We start from the raw sequence: 19,906 nt of genomic DNA, 5'->3' as shown, positions 1-19,906 counted from the left end.
CCAAATACTGCTCTCATCTATGCAGTGCTGGAGCTGGACAAAAAAATAGGGAAGAAAAAAAAGTCCAGTACCAGTCTGGCCTCCTGCAGTAACAATCTCCCTCTCTTGATCTCAGCGTGCTTACCTTCCTTGGAGCATGACAGGGAATAGGAGCTTGTATTCAGAGCTGACAGAAATATTCAACCATGAACAGTCAGGGAGAAACTGTGAGTCAGGCAACACAACACAAAAATGAGTCTGCACAGGAGCCTACACACCCTCTAATGTTGAAATAGCCACTTTTGGAGATAGTGCCTGGGCTTGGTTCATTGTCCTGCTCAATACCACCACCAAGTATGACAAAAATCTTGCCTTCAAGGCTGCTCCACTACACACACTCCTGTGCCTAATCCAACTATAATTAAATGAACCGAATTTCAAATGGGGAAATTTCAAATGTATTAAGAAGAAACCTGAAGCTATTATGCGGATTAAGAAACAGTTTGGATTTACAGGTAGATGTATTATTAAGACAAGCTAGGCTTAATCAGAAGAAATCCCCCATGTCTTTGAATAGACTACTTAAATCACCTTGATCTTTTCAGAAATCATAAAGTAAACAGGTTTCCAGAGAGAAGTTTAATAAAAATAAAGGTATGATAATAAATGTTCAGATAGCTGCATTTACTTACATTTTAAACCCTGGGGAGCACTGATGTAAATTTCAAAACGTTTTCTAAGAGCTGGAAGACCAAACTCAGCATTTTGGGTGGGCTTGTTTGGGTTTGTGAGGCTTTTTTAAAATCACTTTGTCATTAAATCACTTGCTTCCAGGGCAATGGGCTTTAAAGAAAATGTCAAGTGTCATCAGTTGACAGTGCTGACAGTGGGGGAAAAAAAAAAAAAAGGGTGTGCAAGTACATACAGGATCTTCTATTTGTCTTTGACCAATACGAACTGGAAAACAATGTTTACCCTCAAAAAACATGCTTCAGAAAACATACTTCAATAGACATGATGGGCAAGCAAATAAATGTATTTGCTTGCTGTAATTTGTGTCAAGTACTGGTTTTACAAGCTTGAAAGTTTTCAGCATTCACTGAAGGAAGCAAAAGAAAGGACTCTGGTAACACATTACAATTCAAGGCAACAATACAATACAGCATGCAGAGCACAGACAGTAATTCAAAGCTGATCTATACATCCACATTCCCATGAACTGGTTTTAACAACTCTGCTTCCTGTGAAGGATATAAGCAACAAGGGATCACATTTGCCTCCACCACCCTCCAGCATTCCCAACTCAGTCATACCAGGCTGAGGAGTAACTGAGAGGCATCTCCGTCCACTACCCTGATGCTGGCCATCCCACTGGGTCAATCAACTCCATGCCTCTCCCTTTCCTTCCCAAGCCTGAATCACTCTTGAGTTTTCATTGCAGGGATAAGCCTGTCCCTGCTGCACTTTCAATGGGCACTGGTGGAACCAGCAGCTGAGACCAGCTCAGAGGGTTTTCTTATGGAGACAAGCTTGGGTGTCCTGCCTCCCAGCTCACCTAGTCACAAGAACAAGAAAGGCAGACATAAAAAAATGGTTTTCATGGTCAAGAGGACTACTCATTTTGTGCTGTCCCTATGTTGGCTCCACCATCTCTCCAGCTGCAAGAAGACGCTCCTCAACCATTCCAACAGTGGAATGGACAGCACAGTGTCCACCCATGTCAAATATTGAACAAAGGAGATCAAATCACCAATTCTTTTGAAAAGTATCTACTGTTCATAATAGTCAAAGCTGCCATAAAACCCAGGAACACTTGCCAACATTTGAAAGAATTCAAAAGATGCTTCCTTATATTAAAAATAAAGTACTGGTTTCATTTCTTAGACATACAAAATACTGAAAAAGGTCTTGGAAAAAAAAAAGCAAAGTTTTTCCAATGAACCATGTAACAAAGGAATTGACTCCTTTTGGAAGCTGTATCAATTTCTGATGCTTTATTTTTTCCTTTTAGCTTCATTCAGCTAAAAATTAACATTTCAGAAATGCAGTGTGCAACTATAAAAAGATGATGCCACTCATTCAGAAGTGAGCCTGCTAGGAAAGCGGTAGCAAACACCCTACTTAGGAACTGTCCAAAAGAACTTTGTTCAAAATGTTTTGAGAAAGAGTGCAAAACCTTAAAAGAAACATGGCACCTTTCTTAGAAGAACTTAGCATTCTAGATTTATGTTGCTAACTTCACTACTTGAAGGAGCTGAGCAGCTGGTCAGTCAAAGAACAGCTCAGCCTCTTGGACACGGCATAGATTAAACAATGACAGCCCCACTTTCAGAACCTGGCAGAAGTGTCTAAGACTCACCCCATCCTCCTTTAACCACAGGCTCCCTTCCTTGCTCTCTTTATTCAACATCCACTACCTGTTTATTGCTCACTGCATAAAAACTGACAGTCTCTGGGGTTGCAAGAATGTTGCATCTCTCACAAATCAATAACTTTACTGAGTTCATCTCAGAAAAGAATGGAACTGTCTTTTGCTCTTCTTTATTATTTGTTTGAATTAATGATGCTTTCAAAAAGAAAGAAAAGAAGCCCACAAAACAAACAAACAAAAAAAAGAGAGACAATTTCCACTTGATTGGCCCTTCCTGAGTGGGCAAATATTCTCTTCCATAGCACTAGCATTGCCCATTTGAAGGAGCTGGAGAGGCTGGTAAAATTATTATGTCTTCATAGTACTTAGCTTGCTCCTTCTCTGCTTTCTATTAGAGCAAACAGTAAGTTATTACTGGTAACAAACTACTAAATATTTTAAAGCAGTAATACTCCTTTGGGTGTTTTTTCCCTTGGAATTTAGCTCAGGTCAGGTATTGCTGGTAACTAATGAAAAGCTTTGAGAGTAGCTCATGACCAGCTCCATTTTCAAACATGTTTTGGTAAACGACAGAAATGCACAGGAACACAGAAAGGAAAATAGATGGAAGAATACAGTTAAAAACATTTGTTTTTCAGGGGAATTGGCACAAGTTAAAGTAATTGGAGAGAGATGCCCCTTTCTGTCCTAACTTGGGTCCATGTTGCTCCCCTCTTCTCTCCCTGTTGGATGGCAGAGGGAGAGCTTGTGCTCCTCTTCATTACTTGCTTCACTTCCAGACCATTTGAGCTCTGATACTAGATAGGAAGTCATCTTCCATCAGAAACAAAATCCTCATGTAAAATGGGGCACACCTAGCTATTGGGTCACTTCAGACCAAGTCAATCTGAACCATGCAATGGACCAGAAGATGACAAGTGGAAAGGGGAAAAGACTTCCAATGCTCATCTCAGATAGATGACTCTGAAACTAAATGCAGCTCTTTCACTTCTTCCAGAACTATGGGACATGCTAGAATAAAACACACCTTCCCTATCCTGACAGGCAGCTCCATGGGCTGACCTAAAATAGGACCTTCAGAGCTGTACTTCATTACCTGCCTATACAGTATTTTTTTTCCCTAAGGGGACCCTGACCACGGCTGGGACTGCTGGAAACCCACCCAGAAATTGACATAACAGGAGCTTGCCTCCTGACTCTTTCAGCTGCAGAGAGTGGAGACAGTTTTGCATAGGCAGAATTTCATACATTAAATTCTTGTTTCAGCTACAGTAATCCACGAACTCCAATAACGTCATGGAGAGGTGTGCTTTCCCATTTCAGTTCATATACATTCTCTAGATGAAGAGGACATTAACCTTCAATAAAGACTATTTTAAGAAGTCAGCTCATCTCTGGTTTTCTTTTTTTCTTTTTTTCTTTTTTTTTTTTCTTTTTAATTTCTAAACTCAACTACAAAATTGAACAAAACCAAATCATTTGTCATTAATCTGTCTATTGTGATAGAACCACTGAGCTAAGTAAGATAACAAAACATACTGAGTGGTACAAGCTCAAGAATTACACTAAGCTGAGAATGCGCTAAGCTGCCATGAGAAATCTGTGGTGTTTCAGTGTGACCTCATGGTGTAATTCCCATTCAAGGGAGGCCCTGTCAATCAAAATGTATTAAAAATCATCTAAGACTCCTGCTGTTGCTCAAAAAAGGTCCTAAACCACCAAATTTATGTGAAAACTTTAGTTTTCATTTCTGACATAACGGAAACTATGTCAATAATTAAGTGTTTGGTGCTATCACAGCACAAAAAAGTCAAGACAAGTAAGCAAAAATAAATTAGAAGAAAACCCAGAATTGAAAGGGAAATCTTAGAACATGTTGGAAAATAAGCAATATGGAGTAACAAGTTCTGGCTATACACAGCAGACCATCAAAAAGTGAGGAGCAAGGCCCACCTCTAAAGCAAAACAAAGAAAATAAATACATATTTTTCCATAATCCAGTGATACAGGACTTGTAAATGATGGTTTTATTAAAAAAAAATACCAAAACAAAACCAAAACAAACCCAAACCCAAACCAAAACAAACCCAAAGCCAAAACAAAACCAAAACAACAAAACAAAACAGAAACCAAACATAAAGGATCAGAGGACCAGTAGCTGTCTGCTATTCTTAAACTGAAGTGATATCTCCAGCTGTAGCAGCTGTGAATGGGCAGCTGTAGTGGCAGCCCATGATGGATATCAGATCCTCTTCCCTCCTCCATCAGGCCTGCTGATGAAGTTCAGCAAGCAGAGGTCAGTTTCACCCACCCCCTCACATCTCTCCCTCTCTTATTTTTTGGCACACAACTTACCTGCCCGATGTCAACCTGATGACATGTTTGATCTGTGTACCCAAGTTGCCATGGAGTAGGACAAAACTTTGTAAATCTCCTATTCAAACAGACTCTCTCAAGATGTGTCATTTTAACACATCTGACATTTTCTCAATCTCTTTTCACATGCCATTTCGCCTCCCTCCTTCCCCTCCAGCTGAGGTTTCCCTTTCCCTTCCCTTCAAGAACACTGCACACAGTAAAAAGTGAAAATGCAGCAGCTGCTCACTTGTTAAAATATTTATATTTTTCATTTATGCATTATAGATTCAGCTAGTAGTGCTCTCTGACCAATCTGAAAAATATACGGAGCTGTATGTTTTATTTAATCTAAATAAATGCTCCAAGAGTCTGCAGCATTTGAGAGAGACAGCTGGGAGATGGCACAAAAAGAATATTCTGTCTATTTCTTTTAAAAATATAATCCTGTTCTCTGATCCTTTCTTGGAAATGTTTACTTTTTTATTAACACCACAAATTGTTTCAACTGCACTGTAAATATTTCTATTAATTTCCTAGTTTAGTTTAAATTTAACTGGTGTCCAAAATGTCTTTAAACAATGAACAAGATGTAGGGAATTTTTCTGAGATGATGGAAAAGCCCCTATTTGGTACTGATCACAGTCCCCTGCAGCACCAGTCCAGAAGTGATTTTAGTAATGTGCTGTTAAGCACAGTTATAGCAGTTCCTCCCAAAAGCACTAAAGACATTGCACTAACGTGCAACTAATATGCACACAAAAAGAGAAGTGCATTTTCTACAGTGGGAAGTATGAGAATTAAGACCTGCTTAGGTTTCAGCTGGATTAACATTAGTTGAGCACAAAACGTCAGTCCACAAGGGAATAATCAGTTAAATGAAGACTGAATGCTCAGGATGAACTTTCCCTAGCTAGGGAAGAAATATATATTGCCTTTCAACTGTACAAATAACCTTAATTTTTTTTGTCTTTTCCAGTAGAAAACTCCCATCGTTCATTAAAACATTTCACATAAAACACAGTCCTTAAAAGGAGATGTGGTTCTCTCCTACCAGTAGGATGGATACCTACCCAGCCCCTACTCCCACGGTCTTCATAAATCGTGAATGGTTTAGTCTGGAAGGGACCTTAAAGATCATCTTGTTGCAACCGCCCTGCATGGGCAGGGATGCCTTGCACTAGACCAGGTTGCTCAAAGCCCCAAAGTCTTCTCAGCTGATGGAATGGGGAAAGAAATTAGTATTGCAGTTTTCTTCTTCACCTCTTTAATTTTCCTCTTCATTTATCCTTGCTTTTCATGCCATTAGTCTGAATTGCAGCTGCCTAGTATGTCACCAACTGAAAGCCAGGATTTAAAACTATCCATGGGTTTTAAACTTTCTTTGTTCAGAGTTCTCTAAAAAAAAATATGGAAAAAAAATCTTCAGGTGGACAGTAACTCCCCAAGATGGTTCAGGCTTTCATTGCTCTATGGCAGAGATGAACACACATGCACTCATTTACCAAACAGCCAAAGGGAATGAATGTGCCCCCACCCCACCCAGGCTTTCCCAGCCCTGGCTCCACTATTAGAGGCTGATGGCCTGGACCCTAATGTTGATACACTCTCAGTTTACATTTTTTTCCTGTCCTGAGCATCAGCTTCCAGAGTTGGATGTAACCACCTGGACTTTTATTAACAGAAGCTTCCGTTTTTGTACCTTATTTAAAGAGACAAGATTATATGTACAATATAGGTGAAGGAGACTATCACATGGTTGTAAGGAGTTTGGCTTTTCCCTGTTTTTATTCACAGAATTTGATATTTTTGCTCATTTTTGATGAGTGGTTTTCAGGGAAGCCTTGCAATTTCTTCTCCAGTTCACAGACAGCAATTCATCATCCAGATTGCAGAGACATTTTTTATCCTTGTTTTGAAGTCCAGGGTTCTGGAAGTACTAATGAGATGATGGCTTTATGACCATGCACGTCCGGTGCCAGAGGAAAGCCACGGATCCCATCAGCATGTCACAGACAGCTGGAAGAAACCCTATCAAGGCAGGAGGTAAGTCTACCAGTGGGAAGGAGATATCTTCTCTTTTCCCTCATTCTTGTTGGCACAGGTCTTGTTTATTTCACAGAGATGGATACTTCATATCACAAAAGGGCATAACAACCTCTGAAACAAACCCTAACTCAGGTTATATTTATATTTAACGATCCCAGCACTGAATTCATTTTTCATAGGAAGAGTCAAGACTGTCAAGAACTGGCTGGTTCTTTCATCATAGAACCAGAAGTCCCTTTGGTGGTTCACAGAAAATTTACATTACTTCTGAAGGCTGAGGTGAACCCCACCCAGGTCTCGCTATTCAGACTTCACTCAAGAACCAACTTGCCACAAAATTTCACTGGCTTGAAGCTCAGGAACTAAAAAGAGTCTCTCAGTGGCTTCTTTTCCCTTCCAGAACCACAGCATACCTATCTCCCACACATTAAAAAAGAATAGATGCTAAAGCCAGATACTCAACAAGAAAAATTGATCTGTTGGCAATGCTGCAAAGATACATTATTGGTTGTATATAAAAAGGTTGATATCAGGTTAAAAATACACTAGAGGACTGATGATTTTCCACTAGTGGTATCCCACAGACAGCACATCGTGAGGGCCAAATCTGTGTGGGCCACAGAGGGGAGCAGGACCCTTCCCCTCTCATCGAATGGCTGGTTTCCCCTCAAGAAATTGCAGCTGGAGCCATGGGAGGTCCTGCTGGCACCCTCCTGCCTCCCTCTTTGGTTTGAATGAGAGGGCAGGAAAGCCACAGCTCATTGCCCATGGTGAGCATTCCACAAGAGGGCACGGGGGGTTCAGATCAGCCACATGCACACAACAGCATTTCTGGTGGGTTAGATGGGGCATGTAATATGACATTTACTCATTTACTCTGGCTTAGTGCTTTTACACCACCTTCATGTAAGCTGGAGAAGAAAAGCTAGTATCTGATCAGTCACCATGTCAACTGGTACTGAATTACATAAATCAGCTTTTCTTTGGTTTTTTGTTTGTTTTTTTTTAAGTTAGTTTTAAATAGAGGCCTTGAGATTGAATGTGAAAGGCATAATGAGGCAGGATTTACCTAATCACAAATCTATCACAGCAGAAGATAGCAAGCTGAGAAGAGGTGTCTGCACAACATGCATCCAACTGCCCATCAGACGTGACCACTATTTAATAAAGTAGCTGACCCCTGCCCTTCAAGTCTTTCCTCACCAAAAGCCTACCACAAGAAAGATTTCTCCAGCCTGCCAAAAGGCTTAATAAAAGCACGAGATTCCTCCTTAAGGAGAAGATCCTGAGGCTGAGGGCTTATGTGCAGCTAAAGAAAAATGCCCTGACTAAAGTTCTCCCTGCCAATGCCAGGACATGCCACATATCATGCCTCTTCTGGATATGGGTGTGCAACAGTCACAGGCTGTTTTGCAGGTGCCATGATCCCTTGGCCAAGGGGTTGGGTGGGACCAGAATGGCAAGTCCTGGCAGGGAGCCAGAGGAATGCAGCATTAACAGGGCACCCCAGCCAGGGCTTCATGTCCCTAATGCATTTGCAGTATTTTCAGACCTCTAACTCCACTATTCCAGTGCTGGTTTTGATTCAAAGGACTCTGGAAAGATTAATCAGCATGCAAAATGTCTTGCTAAGGAGGATAAACTCTCCTGTAGGCATTTGAACGTTGTGTATTTCAGCTAGCACAGTACTATCAGTCATCTCCCTCTCCAGTTTAAGTCACACTCTTAAACAATACTGTTTAATTAATAAATCCATACCAAATAAACTGCCTACTGCTGGGTCTCAAAGCTACAGCACATCACAAACATCAACCAGATTTTTTTCTTTTCTAAAAGATTCTCAAGGAATTGATTTGAGGACTCTTTAAAAGAAGATGCTTAGATTCAAGGAAGTGGACATATGTCTTTAAAAAGTAGATTACCGCAGAAACACAAAAGAACAGGAGGGAGCTTGCAGACTTAGCTTGGGAGAATCCTCTTCATCCCCCAAACCCAACTATCCAAATCACAAGTGCAACCTCACTGCTAAAGAATGTCTGAAGCAGCAAGTGGACAAGAGCTGGATCCAAGCTGTTCACAACCTACAATTATAATTTTAGGTATATGAATTTGTGATGAACTGCAGATGTTCATGTTCTTGTTCCAGGTCTTTACTGGAAAATGAATATGCAATTACATACAGAGTACTTGTAAGTGTTTGGGAATACCTTGTATTTTATGAAAGGATCCTCTGCTATTACAGAAGATGTCTCTCTAGTTACAAGAAACCATAATAAAGACATCAATCTTGATATCAATTTCTATTTTTTCTCTTTGCATTTCTGAACTTCTGGCCTAAAGAGTTTCATCATTTTACCTTAAAGCACTAAAAAAATTTCCTATGGTGGCACTGTGTTCAAGAAACCTGGTGGCCCTCCTCACCTGCAAACCACCACCACAAAGACATTTCAGATAGCATAAAAATTACTTTTTCCATTTGGAATACTGGGTTTAAAAAAATCACAGGTTAACTGAAAAGATGTGAGCTCCACTTAATTTCAGTAGTAAAATCAGTCATTTGCTGAACTTTAGCTTGAACTTCAGATGTTTTCAGGCACTCTGAGGTTCTTCTTGAGCAGAATGTGCTAAAAAGAAAATAAAGTTAATCCTAAACTGCTTGATTTATCCCTGTTTTACAGCATTTGTGTGCTTTTAGCTTGTTGGAAGATTTTAGCAGGAAGCAAAGCATAGTTCAGAGGTTAGAACCACTACAAGAAGAGTGTTGGAGCAAAAAATCAAGACAGTGAGTACAGAAAAGGGTTTTCCGACCTGTGATTTCTCCATACTCTTTTATATAGTTTATTTAAGAGTCATTTCCCACCTCCCCTTTCTCTTCTAACAATCCATCTGACCGTGTTTATTTGGCTCCCCAGGGGCAGCAATGTTGCAGTGACAGCTCAGTGACCTGGGCAGGAAAAGCCCAGCAAGTGCCTGAGAATGAAAGAGCAGCTCAGAAGGTTTGGTGTACTAGTCCTCCCTCTTCCTGCAGACTGCCTCCTCATCCTATGGGGACAGTCTAAAACACCTCATCCACCCTTCTGCAAGGTCTGTATAGATAGGTAGCTGTACCTATAGTGACACAAAAGTCAGCAACTTTAACAGGGAGGATATGGCAGGAGGCAGTAATTCCCTGAAGCCAAACAACACCAAGTAGACTTGACATCACAGAGGAGTAATAGTAAAGCAAAAATAATCATAAATGAGCAAAAGGCAATATAAGCACAGTACTTGTTTCCTGTTCATTTATTTCTTAATTTTTTATTTATGTGTCAATTGAGCCCATCTGTTTTTTTTCATTCAAGCCCTGTAGGGAGAATATGGGCCACAGTTTAATAACAAAGTTCCCATGAGACTTGGCAGTTCAACATCATGTCAACACAATGTTCTAAAAAGCAGAAGTTGTCACAACACAAAAGACTGTAAGGGTGCCACATGACAAGCAATACCTATTTGCAGAGACAGGTAGGGTAAGATTGAATTGACAGCAAGCCAGAGAACAAAACAAATATAATCTAACATTAAACAGTGAAGAAAGAACATCCATTGTGAAGCCTCCTTCTAGCAGCAGCGAGAGGGCTTTGGCACTGCTGCTCCTGCCTTGAGTTTTGATGGTAACCATGGAGCACTTGCAACACTGTGAGAAAGTCACTCACCATGAATACTGTATCTTAGAAAATGTCTGTTTAGATGGTTCTTTTGAAATCTCTTAAACACTATGGGAAAGAAAGTCTGCAACCTTCTTTATGACCACTCTGCAATATCAAGCCAAATGCTACCAGGTCTTCTATAAGGAGTTCCAGCAAAGATACCTCACCCTCTACCTGGCTGAGGTATCTATACTCCTTACTCAAATAAAGGAAATAATTTCTTTGCCACTTCAGATTAATCCATCTAAGAGTCTGCTTTTACACCAGCCAACTTTGGGTACAAGCCTTCAAGGTTAAGGACTGAAAATATGGCACTTTAACAGCTGCATGCACATCATCCAAAACCTCCAATAAAGACAAATTTATACTTCTGTGTTACTTGCACTACAGTCCTAATGTTTTCAGAGTTTCAGAGGTTATGAGCTTGCTTTAGATTCAAGTCTTGTTGTAACTTATTTATAATAGCCTCTTCCTTGAAAACAAAAGGTTATCATATATATTTATCCCACACACTTTGAGACTGAGGCAATCAGCTTTCCACGTTAATGGGATGCCCAAATTTGGGGTTACAATCACACAGCATAAAGTGATTTATTGCCCTGACATACTCTATGAGAGATACCAAGCTCTGAAAACAGGCTCAAAAAAGTTAACTTTCATCACCCAGTTCATAATAAAAACATTGAAAGAAAGTAATAAAATGGAAAACACATGCACAAGACAGATGTTTTAGGAAAAATCTGTTTGTTTCTAATGTGCTGGTGAAATTGGTCAAGACCATCACATCTGTTCTGAAGCAAAGTAAACACAAACAAGGCCACAAGCAAAGGCAAGGATTAAGCAGAAAGGAGGTATGAGGCTTTCACCCCTTTATTTACACTGGACACCATGGAATGTACCCTCAGGCTTTGTGAGAGGCAGAGGTGCTAACACATACCCCTGGAGCTCAGTGAACCTTCACTCCTGAGCATGAGACAGAGGGATGTGCTCAAAATAATGACACCATGTCCCTGGGAAAGCTGTTCCCCTATCTAGCTGCATCCATCTGCTTTGGGACACAGACACAAATCCCACTGCAAATTTTTTTTCTGAGGGAACAGAAATATTGTAAAAGAACTAGAACAGAAAACAAAAATCAAATGCCTTTTCATTAGATTCCAAAACTCCCCAGATATTATTAAAGACTTCAGTCAGTATAGATGGAAACTATATTTTTGGAAACACAAAATTCAAGCATGTGTAAATTGAGAACAGCCAAGCACTGTCCACCCTGCAGAGAAATGCCCCCAGGGCATTCCCTATCAGCCCTGCACTTAGAAGCAAATCCTTTTGCTATACTGCAATCAAGTATTAGGTAGAAATTCTTGCTTTCAATAGGGTATCAGAGTCAATGGTGAGTGCTACTAAAACAAAACAAACAAAAAATAATAGGAGGAGCTTGGTCCAGGGAATCTTGTATGTCCCCCAAAATTTAAAGAGATGAAATAACATTCTCAGGGTACTTCCTAGGAGCAATTGCTGGATGCAGCTAGTTATAAAAGAAACTCAGGATAAGAAATTAGGTCTGAAAAATCTATTGATATATTGTATTTGTCATGGAAATGCATCAAAAAGTTGTATGCTGAAATGGATGAGTGGGAGGTTACCAAACAGCATAATCAACTCATTTTCTCTAAACTTCACTTATAAAAGGACAGAATGAAGCTGCTCTATGGATCCTCAGAGGTAAAAGCCTCTACATAACAACTAAATAGAAGAAAGGCTATTTTCTACAGAGCAAAACTTTATTAAGATTAATTACAAAACACTGTAAAATAACAAACTTTCCTTTGCCATGCTCAGTTATTTTCTTTCAAAACCTCACGACCTTCTCACTGTGCCCTTGAATTGCAGTATTAGTTATACACAATGTATGGTGAAGTGCAATGAGCAATGATCATACATGACCAAACTTTATATATAGATTTAAAAAAACATTGGCAAATGGACTATTAAAAGTGGATGCACCTTATTGATTACTCCTTAAAGCAATTTACAGTTAGACAGCACTATTTGCTCAGTAGCGCAAGAACAAAAAATTGCCTGAATTTATCTTGTTGGCAAGGACAAAACACATCAATGTATTAGAGCTGAGATTCAGACCTTGTTCAAACAGCACTCAGAGCTTGTTTATAATATCTAGCACAGAACTGCACATGTATTAATGCACCAACACTTTAGAACATGAGTATTAGCCAAAAAAAAGTAAATGTTTTGCCATAAAATTGCATTCCCAAGTGATTCTCTATATTCCTCTTTCCTCAGTGGGTCTTCAAGGCAAGGTGAACAATTTTTTCATTCTGATAAATTCTGAGGTGGATCTATGAAACTGATTTACTGTTTTGGGGATACAACTGAAAATCCATGTCTGTCAATTATGAATGAAAGCTTTCGGACTAGAGGGTATTGATGTTTCAAATGTAATCCTGCAGCAATAAATTAGCCCTTATTCACATAACACTATTTTGTTCTTGATTAATTTAGCAGATGCTATCAGTTTTGAAATGCCTTGAACAAGTTAAAGAGTCCATGTCTTCAAGATTAACTGATTAGCTCCAGTATGAATCGGTATCTGAAAGCTTTCAATAACCACAAACCACCGTGCTTTTTTGAAAATTTCTGGGAATACATTATAGATAAACAAGGACTTATCTCAAAAGAGCACAGGGAGGACAATAGGAACCACAGAAATCCTGCACCTTCATCACACTGGCAAAACTAGTGAAGCCTTCTCCAAGGGGTGTTTATTTGACACTTGTCATTTTGGAGGTCAACAGAAGGCAAGTCTGACAGCTTCTACCAAAGCAAAGGAGATGCTCCCCAACCTCTGAGAAAAGAGGCATTTTTGTCACACGGAGATCATGTGCATCCAGGAACAATTCCTGTGACCAAACATAACTGGCATGTACTCCAGATTGGAATCAGGACACAGAACAACAAAAGCCCTGCAGCTGCCTCCACGTCACACACTTGGATTGCACAAGTCATCAAGAGCATTCTTCTGCTGCCATTATACAAAACAGCCGTCTCTGTCACTGATGACTGAATGTGATTGCCTCCTATTTCTTACCAAGGGGCACCATGCCTCCAGACACACACGGTGTCTCTGAACAGAATCACAGCAGAGCAGAGGTTGGAAGGGACCTCTAGAGACCTCCCAGTCCAACCCACAGAACTTTATGCACTCCGTGTTCTGGCCTTTGGGTGCCCATCAGTACATATGTTATCTGGCAAAATACACAACTTCACAATTATGTCTTGTTCAGGACATCACATTTTCCTACTATATCCATCACACAAACATCTCACAGGTTACATATAATGCCATCACTACAGAATCAGCGAAGGGCTTGTGAACTTTGACTATTTAAAGGAAAAATGATTAAGCTTTTGGAACAGGTGCTAGCAGAGGAATACAAAATCTGTCTAACATTCATCTGACCATAACAGAGCTTCAAGACTCACTTCAGGCTTCTGGGGCCACATTAGTTACTTCCTTATCAAATGCTTTAAGAAAAGAAGTTGTTACAGAGATAAAGAATACATCACAGATACACTATTTCTTTTTACTAAAGCAAATACTCACTAATATACTGGAGATTGCTGATTTACAAACTGTTGGGCCTGGTCCCAGAAGTCACACCCATGCATGGACTTACTTTCTTCAAATCAGTGTAAGCTGAGGCTATTCAAAGCCTCCCCTGAAAAGCCTTAATGAAACACCTGTGTGTTTCAGACTTCTAACTGTTCTCTAAGGACTCACAGGTGAGATACTGTTAGTAAAAGATCAGATAATACTTCCATGTTACATCTTGTTTCTGCATTATTGAACAGGAAGTTATTTTTTATGATTAAAGCTTGGTTTTCAGTGAATGCAGCTTTATTTCAGGTGCTTTGGTGCTGCTGAAATCTACAGGATTTCCAAAGCATCTGCATCAGCAGTTATCATTGCTGTTTACTGAATGAATCTTCATCAAACCAAGAGTCTTGGTAAAACCAAGAGTCTGCTTCCAATTTGGAGAAAGTTTGTAGATATCAAAGAGGACATACTGTCTCTGAATCAGCACTCCTGGTTCTTCGAGGCATTTGCTTTATTTTGCAAACTAGACAGTGGCAATTTGCCCTGCTCCTTTGAGTGATTAACACTCATTCAAAAACATGCAGAGACAAATTAAGTGAACAAGCAGCATTATGAACACTCCTGGAGATTTTTATTTTTTTTGTAGTGAATGGAAGGTAGAGGTCTCCATGCAATAAAGGGGCTTTATCTGGAAGAGGCATCATGATCATCTTACAAATGGTCTCCTGGAACTCCAGCCAGTAAATGTAAAAGGCAAAGAGCACAGAAAAAAACAATAGGTGGATGGCATCAAAGGAAGATCAAAGAAACAGACCTGTTAACAAAATTCACATCCTTTGCTCCCTTGGTTCAGAGCCTGTCATGCAAGCCTTTCTCAGCATCAAAAGCCTCTGCCAATACACAGTTCTGCTTCAGAAACACAGCGGAAAGGTGTACAGTTTCCAAATACTGTCTTTAAAAATACTATATAGCTTTCCTTTCTCATAAAAATAAACCAAACCAAAACAAACCAAAACACAAGACAGGCTCTTACCTCACTCCCCTGCCCCTGGACATGCTATTATATCAAACCAGCCACTGTCCCAAGGGTGATGGAACAACTAAGCTCTCCCGAATTACAGATGCACCATTATTCCCTGACACACACACAGAAACCTCTCACTTGCCACTCAAGGGAGTTTACTGAACCAAGTTTTGCCTTTCAGCCACAAAGCCTGAAGCTCTGACTGGTACAATCTTTGCAGCAATACCTCCTGGTGAGGAACACAGAGATGTCCCTCCTGCTCCACATGTGCTCGCAGGACAGGAGGGAGCTCAAAGCCAGGTCAGGAGTCTAGCGAGCCCAAGGCACAGGTTCTCTGTGCTGCACAGTGCCCCAAAAACCCAAGGGATTAAGTGCAGCATCCCTGGCCCCAGCAAGGCTTCAGCACTAGGACAGCTGTAGAGAGCCACAAGCAGATGCATCTCCTTGGTGTATGGACATCCGAGCACTCAACCACTTCCATGTTTGCCAAAGAAGGACTTTACCAGCATTTTTTTTTTAAATGGTACATTATAGAGGTTCTAGCTCTGCACTGGAGAGTCTCTGGTTGAGGGGAGTGGTTGCATATCTCCACCATCCTTCTTGCTGCTCTCCTCACCTGGAGGTGCTCCTCCCAGCCACACCAACCCAACCTTTGGAGAGGATCACAGGACCAGCCCCCTGTTTGTCCTGGGATATGGAGGATTTTTAACTTGGACTAGCACAACAGTTCATTTCAAAGTACAGTGGTGATGGAGGAGGACTTGGGTGCGCCAGGATGGGAAGGGTGGCAAAAGAACAAAACCTGTGCAGTGCTGGCACTGTGACCTGCGCTTCCTCAGGCCTAGGAAGGCAAGTGTTGAAAAGCCACATGAATTTGATGCTGTTGTGAGCACATAACTACAGGGCTGAGCCCTAAATAGGAATTTTTTCCAGCATGGTTTTAGCCTTTCGAGTAGAGTTCTCTGGGAGTGCTCATGGAGTTCTCTGCAGTGACACAGAGGAAAGAAGAAAGAAGAAGGATTAAAAGGGATTGTTTGAGGCTTTTCTAAGTACATTCCCTTGTTTAGAATTAGAAGGTAATGACTTTGCTACACAGTAGAGTGATTATAAAAATAATTCTATTTACCTAGTATCTTTCATCCAGAGAGATCCAAGGGGTATTTATGAACCATAGGCCAAATTTTTTAGCTCGGGAATGTGTGCAACTGCAAACAAACACCTTCTGAGCTTTTTCAGTTCAAACGTTTGCACGTGTGAACATCCCAGTTACATGTTTAATTCCATCTGCTTTTAAACAAACAAACAAGAAAACATGCTATTTGCTTAAGTGATTTGTAGAAATAAAATTCATGTGTTTTTAGGAAAATATTGAAAAAGCTCTACTAAGAAAAAACACACTCCAGTAAAATTATAAATTCAAGTGTGGTCCTGTTACAGATTCCATAATAACAATAATAAATTTAATTACACCCATGCATACCAATTTACCTCCCTTTCTTGAAGGTTGTTTTATTATTGCTTGACAAGAATATCTCCCAGGCAACTCACTTGGGGGAGTGGTGACAGCTGCCGTTTAATCAGTACAGCAATTAGTTAAGTTCTGCTTAATGGCTGAACGTTCAACTGATAGCATTGACTTCAGTGATATTTAACTCGGGAATCTGAAGGAAAGGCAAACTTTTGAACCTCAGTGTTGTTTCAGAAGAAACTGTAATGAGATTTAAAAATTTAAAAAATTATTTATTTTTAAAAATTAAGAAAGGAAGCGTAAGGTTGCAACAAAAAATAAGCGTGGTCCTCTTCTTGGTCACATACAGCAACACAAGTCCCGAAGTGAACTTCCTAAGAGGGTGGGAGGGAGAAAGGAATCCTTCTCCCATTGCAAAACTACTTTACCTCTGATGGCTGAAACAGCTTTCTGCAGCCACACTGCTCCCCTGCTCCATCTTGGGGCACAACCAGGATAATCCTTGCTAGATTCCAAAGGCTTCCAGATGCACTGTAAATAAACTAAAGTGAAAACTCCACCAAACCTTCTACCCAGTTCCTGTGCAACTTAATTTCCCAGAGGGGTCAAGCAATGGTTGTGGGCTGGGGAATCCAGTTCTCAAACCCTGCCAGGATGCCTCGGGGACATTCTCTTCCAAGCTGTGAATCACAAAAAAAACCCCTGCTGCTGAGGGTGGCAATGGCAATACCGCTGTGAAAGCCTTACAGCCTTCCTTCAAACGCCGACGATACGGGTCTCAAGCTGCCATTTGACATCCTGCAGCGAACAAGTTTTTGGAATTTTGATTTGGGGCTTGATAGCTTTGCCAGGGAAACGATTTGGGCATTTTGAGACTACAGAAAATCCAAGCTTTCTGCACCAGCCTTAGATTTCCTTGAATTTTCTTGACTAACATTTGAATAATTGCTATCTTAGAATTAGGAGTGAAATCGGACCATCTTTCTTGGCATAGGGTATATTGTTATTATAAATTGCATAAAAATAAAGGAATATATTTATTCTAAAAAAAGCTAAAACATTCTTAAGATACACTGTATTACTGGAGCTGAACCCTCAAGTGACCTGTTTTTAACTATTCTGTGACAGCTGCTGCTATCTGATGTTCTAAATATATGAATTACTGCAACAAAGTAGTGCAAAAACCTCTGCTGATACAGGCCAGGGCAAAAGATAAAATTCCACTTACTTTAAGTGGACATGATTAACCAGTTTTTAGAAGCATATGAATAGCTCTCAAGTGTTCACTTGTGCCATATATAAAGTTCATTAACTTTAACATTTTGTTTGGGCTTTGGGTAGCTGATTTTTTCAAGCCTTCCTCCCGAGTTAAAAGTGAGGATCAAAACAATTTGTATTTTCTGAAAAAGAACAAATACTAGTCCTTAACAGATGTTAAGCTGCATGCTGCATTTAAAAGGCATGCAAGGCATGAGGGTATTAGAAAAAAAAAAAAAAAAAAGCTGGTGCATTAGTAATGGGCTTGTAGCATAATTTCTTCTTTTCTTTCCAGTAGGAAGTATTTTGAGAGAAAATTGTGCTGCTAAAGAAATACAAAATCACAGTACATGGTATCAGCTGTTTAGTGCCATGTTCACAATAACAGAAGAAGCCCTTTCTAGTTGCCATGAAATAAGTAGATTAATATGAAGGCTTTAATCAACAGGGCTGCTTTCTTATAGGGTTAATTCTTACTCAGCTTTGCACACACATACACTGCTCTTCTGCTACACCACCACCCACATACTGTGTTCTGTAGAAGTATCTTCGTGCCATAAAAACTGACAGTTTTCTGCTTTCCTAATCTGCTTTGACTTTTCAGAGTGGATTTGGCCACACATGAAGTTACTCTGATACATCAGTTTACATGAAGCTTACACCACCTTTTGCTTACACCACTACAGCTCCTCATGCTTCTTTGCAAAGATGCAGCAACATGTAACATAAATACAGGCATCAGAGAGCCATGGGGCTCCTCCTGGAGACCCTTCCCCATGGAAGCTGCAGGCACTACCCTTTACTCCTGCCACTTTGTTCTTCTGCCACCAGGTCATCAAAGGGAACAACAGCTCCCACCTCTGATGTTCCTGCCGGGAACCCCAGAGCCAAAACCTGGGGGGAGAAGGCTGCAGGGAAACTGTCAACTTGAAGCCCTTTGGAGAGGGTGGGAAGCAGTCTGACCAATCGGGAAGTTTAAGGTAGAGAAGGGGGAGCATATTGCAGCTTTTAATATAAACACCAGGAGCTCTGCTCAGCCAAGCTGAATTTTTTTTTTTGTGTGTGTGTGTCTCCTTTGTAAGGCTCACCAAGGTGTTCCACATGGCAGAACAGAACAACAGGGTTGTTTAGCACCCCAGGCAAAGAACAAATGTTTATTAACGGGGAGAAAATATTCCCGCTCAGACATGGCCTGGCACGTACAGCTCTGATGAAAAGTCACTCCAGCCTTCTACATTAATCAAACTGAGCTCTTCATTAAAAGAAGGGCCTGCTCTACATCACTTTTACAGCTTTTACTTTTTTTTAAAAAAATATATATATGAGTTTTTCCATTTTAGGGTTAATTAACCTGCCATTCCTACCTGTATCCATTTGCTGGGTACATCGTGGCTCCCACGTAAAAGGGTCTGTTTTCAGTGAACATATAGTTTCCTAATTGTCTCATACTTTAACTTCCCTTCCTCGTTCTATCTCTTAAGACACTTGAAAATACAGTATCTTAATTCAAATACTTCAAGAAAGCACATGTGTTAAACAAACCTGAGAAGTGTTTAATATCAAAAGCTTTAGCAAAGTGGAGGCGAAGCAGAATGGATTTTAGATCTCTCTATGCAAAAGGAGCAAAGATTTTACAATATTAAACTGCTGCAAAAACTCCTCTTTGCAGTTACTAATAGTTCCATCTTAAAGCTAAAAATAGGAACTGTCAACCAAAATTCTGCTGAAGTTAATAGTCAAAGTGACTTCCTTCCACAGGCATCAGGGCTGGTGGGCCACCACTACACACACACACACACACACACACACACACAGTTTAAGTGTGAATATAAGCTAAATTTCTTTCCAGGACAATATTCCTTATTCGTTCTTCCTCCCTTCAGTATGGGATTGCCGTGTCCCTCCCACATGGGCTAAGTGCAACCACTGAATTTGGATGAGTAATAACTGGCTGGGCTGAAATGTCTCCACTAAAATGTTCCTCCACCACAACATCTGAAGCCTTTTTTGTTTTCTGGCTTTTAGTTCAGACTACAAAGTCCACAGATGCAAGCAGGCACCCCATGCTTAAGCCAAAGATTTGGTCTACAAAAAGTTC

The sequence above is a fragment of the Calypte anna genome, chromosome 2, assembly GCF_003957555.1.
Source record: "Calypte anna isolate BGI_N300 chromosome 2, bCalAnn1_v1.p, whole genome shotgun sequence".
NCBI lineage: Eukaryota > Metazoa > Chordata > Aves > Apodiformes > Trochilidae > Calypte > Calypte anna.
The sequence above is the reverse complement of the archived record's forward strand: the minus strand, read 5'-3'. Positions refer to the sequence as shown.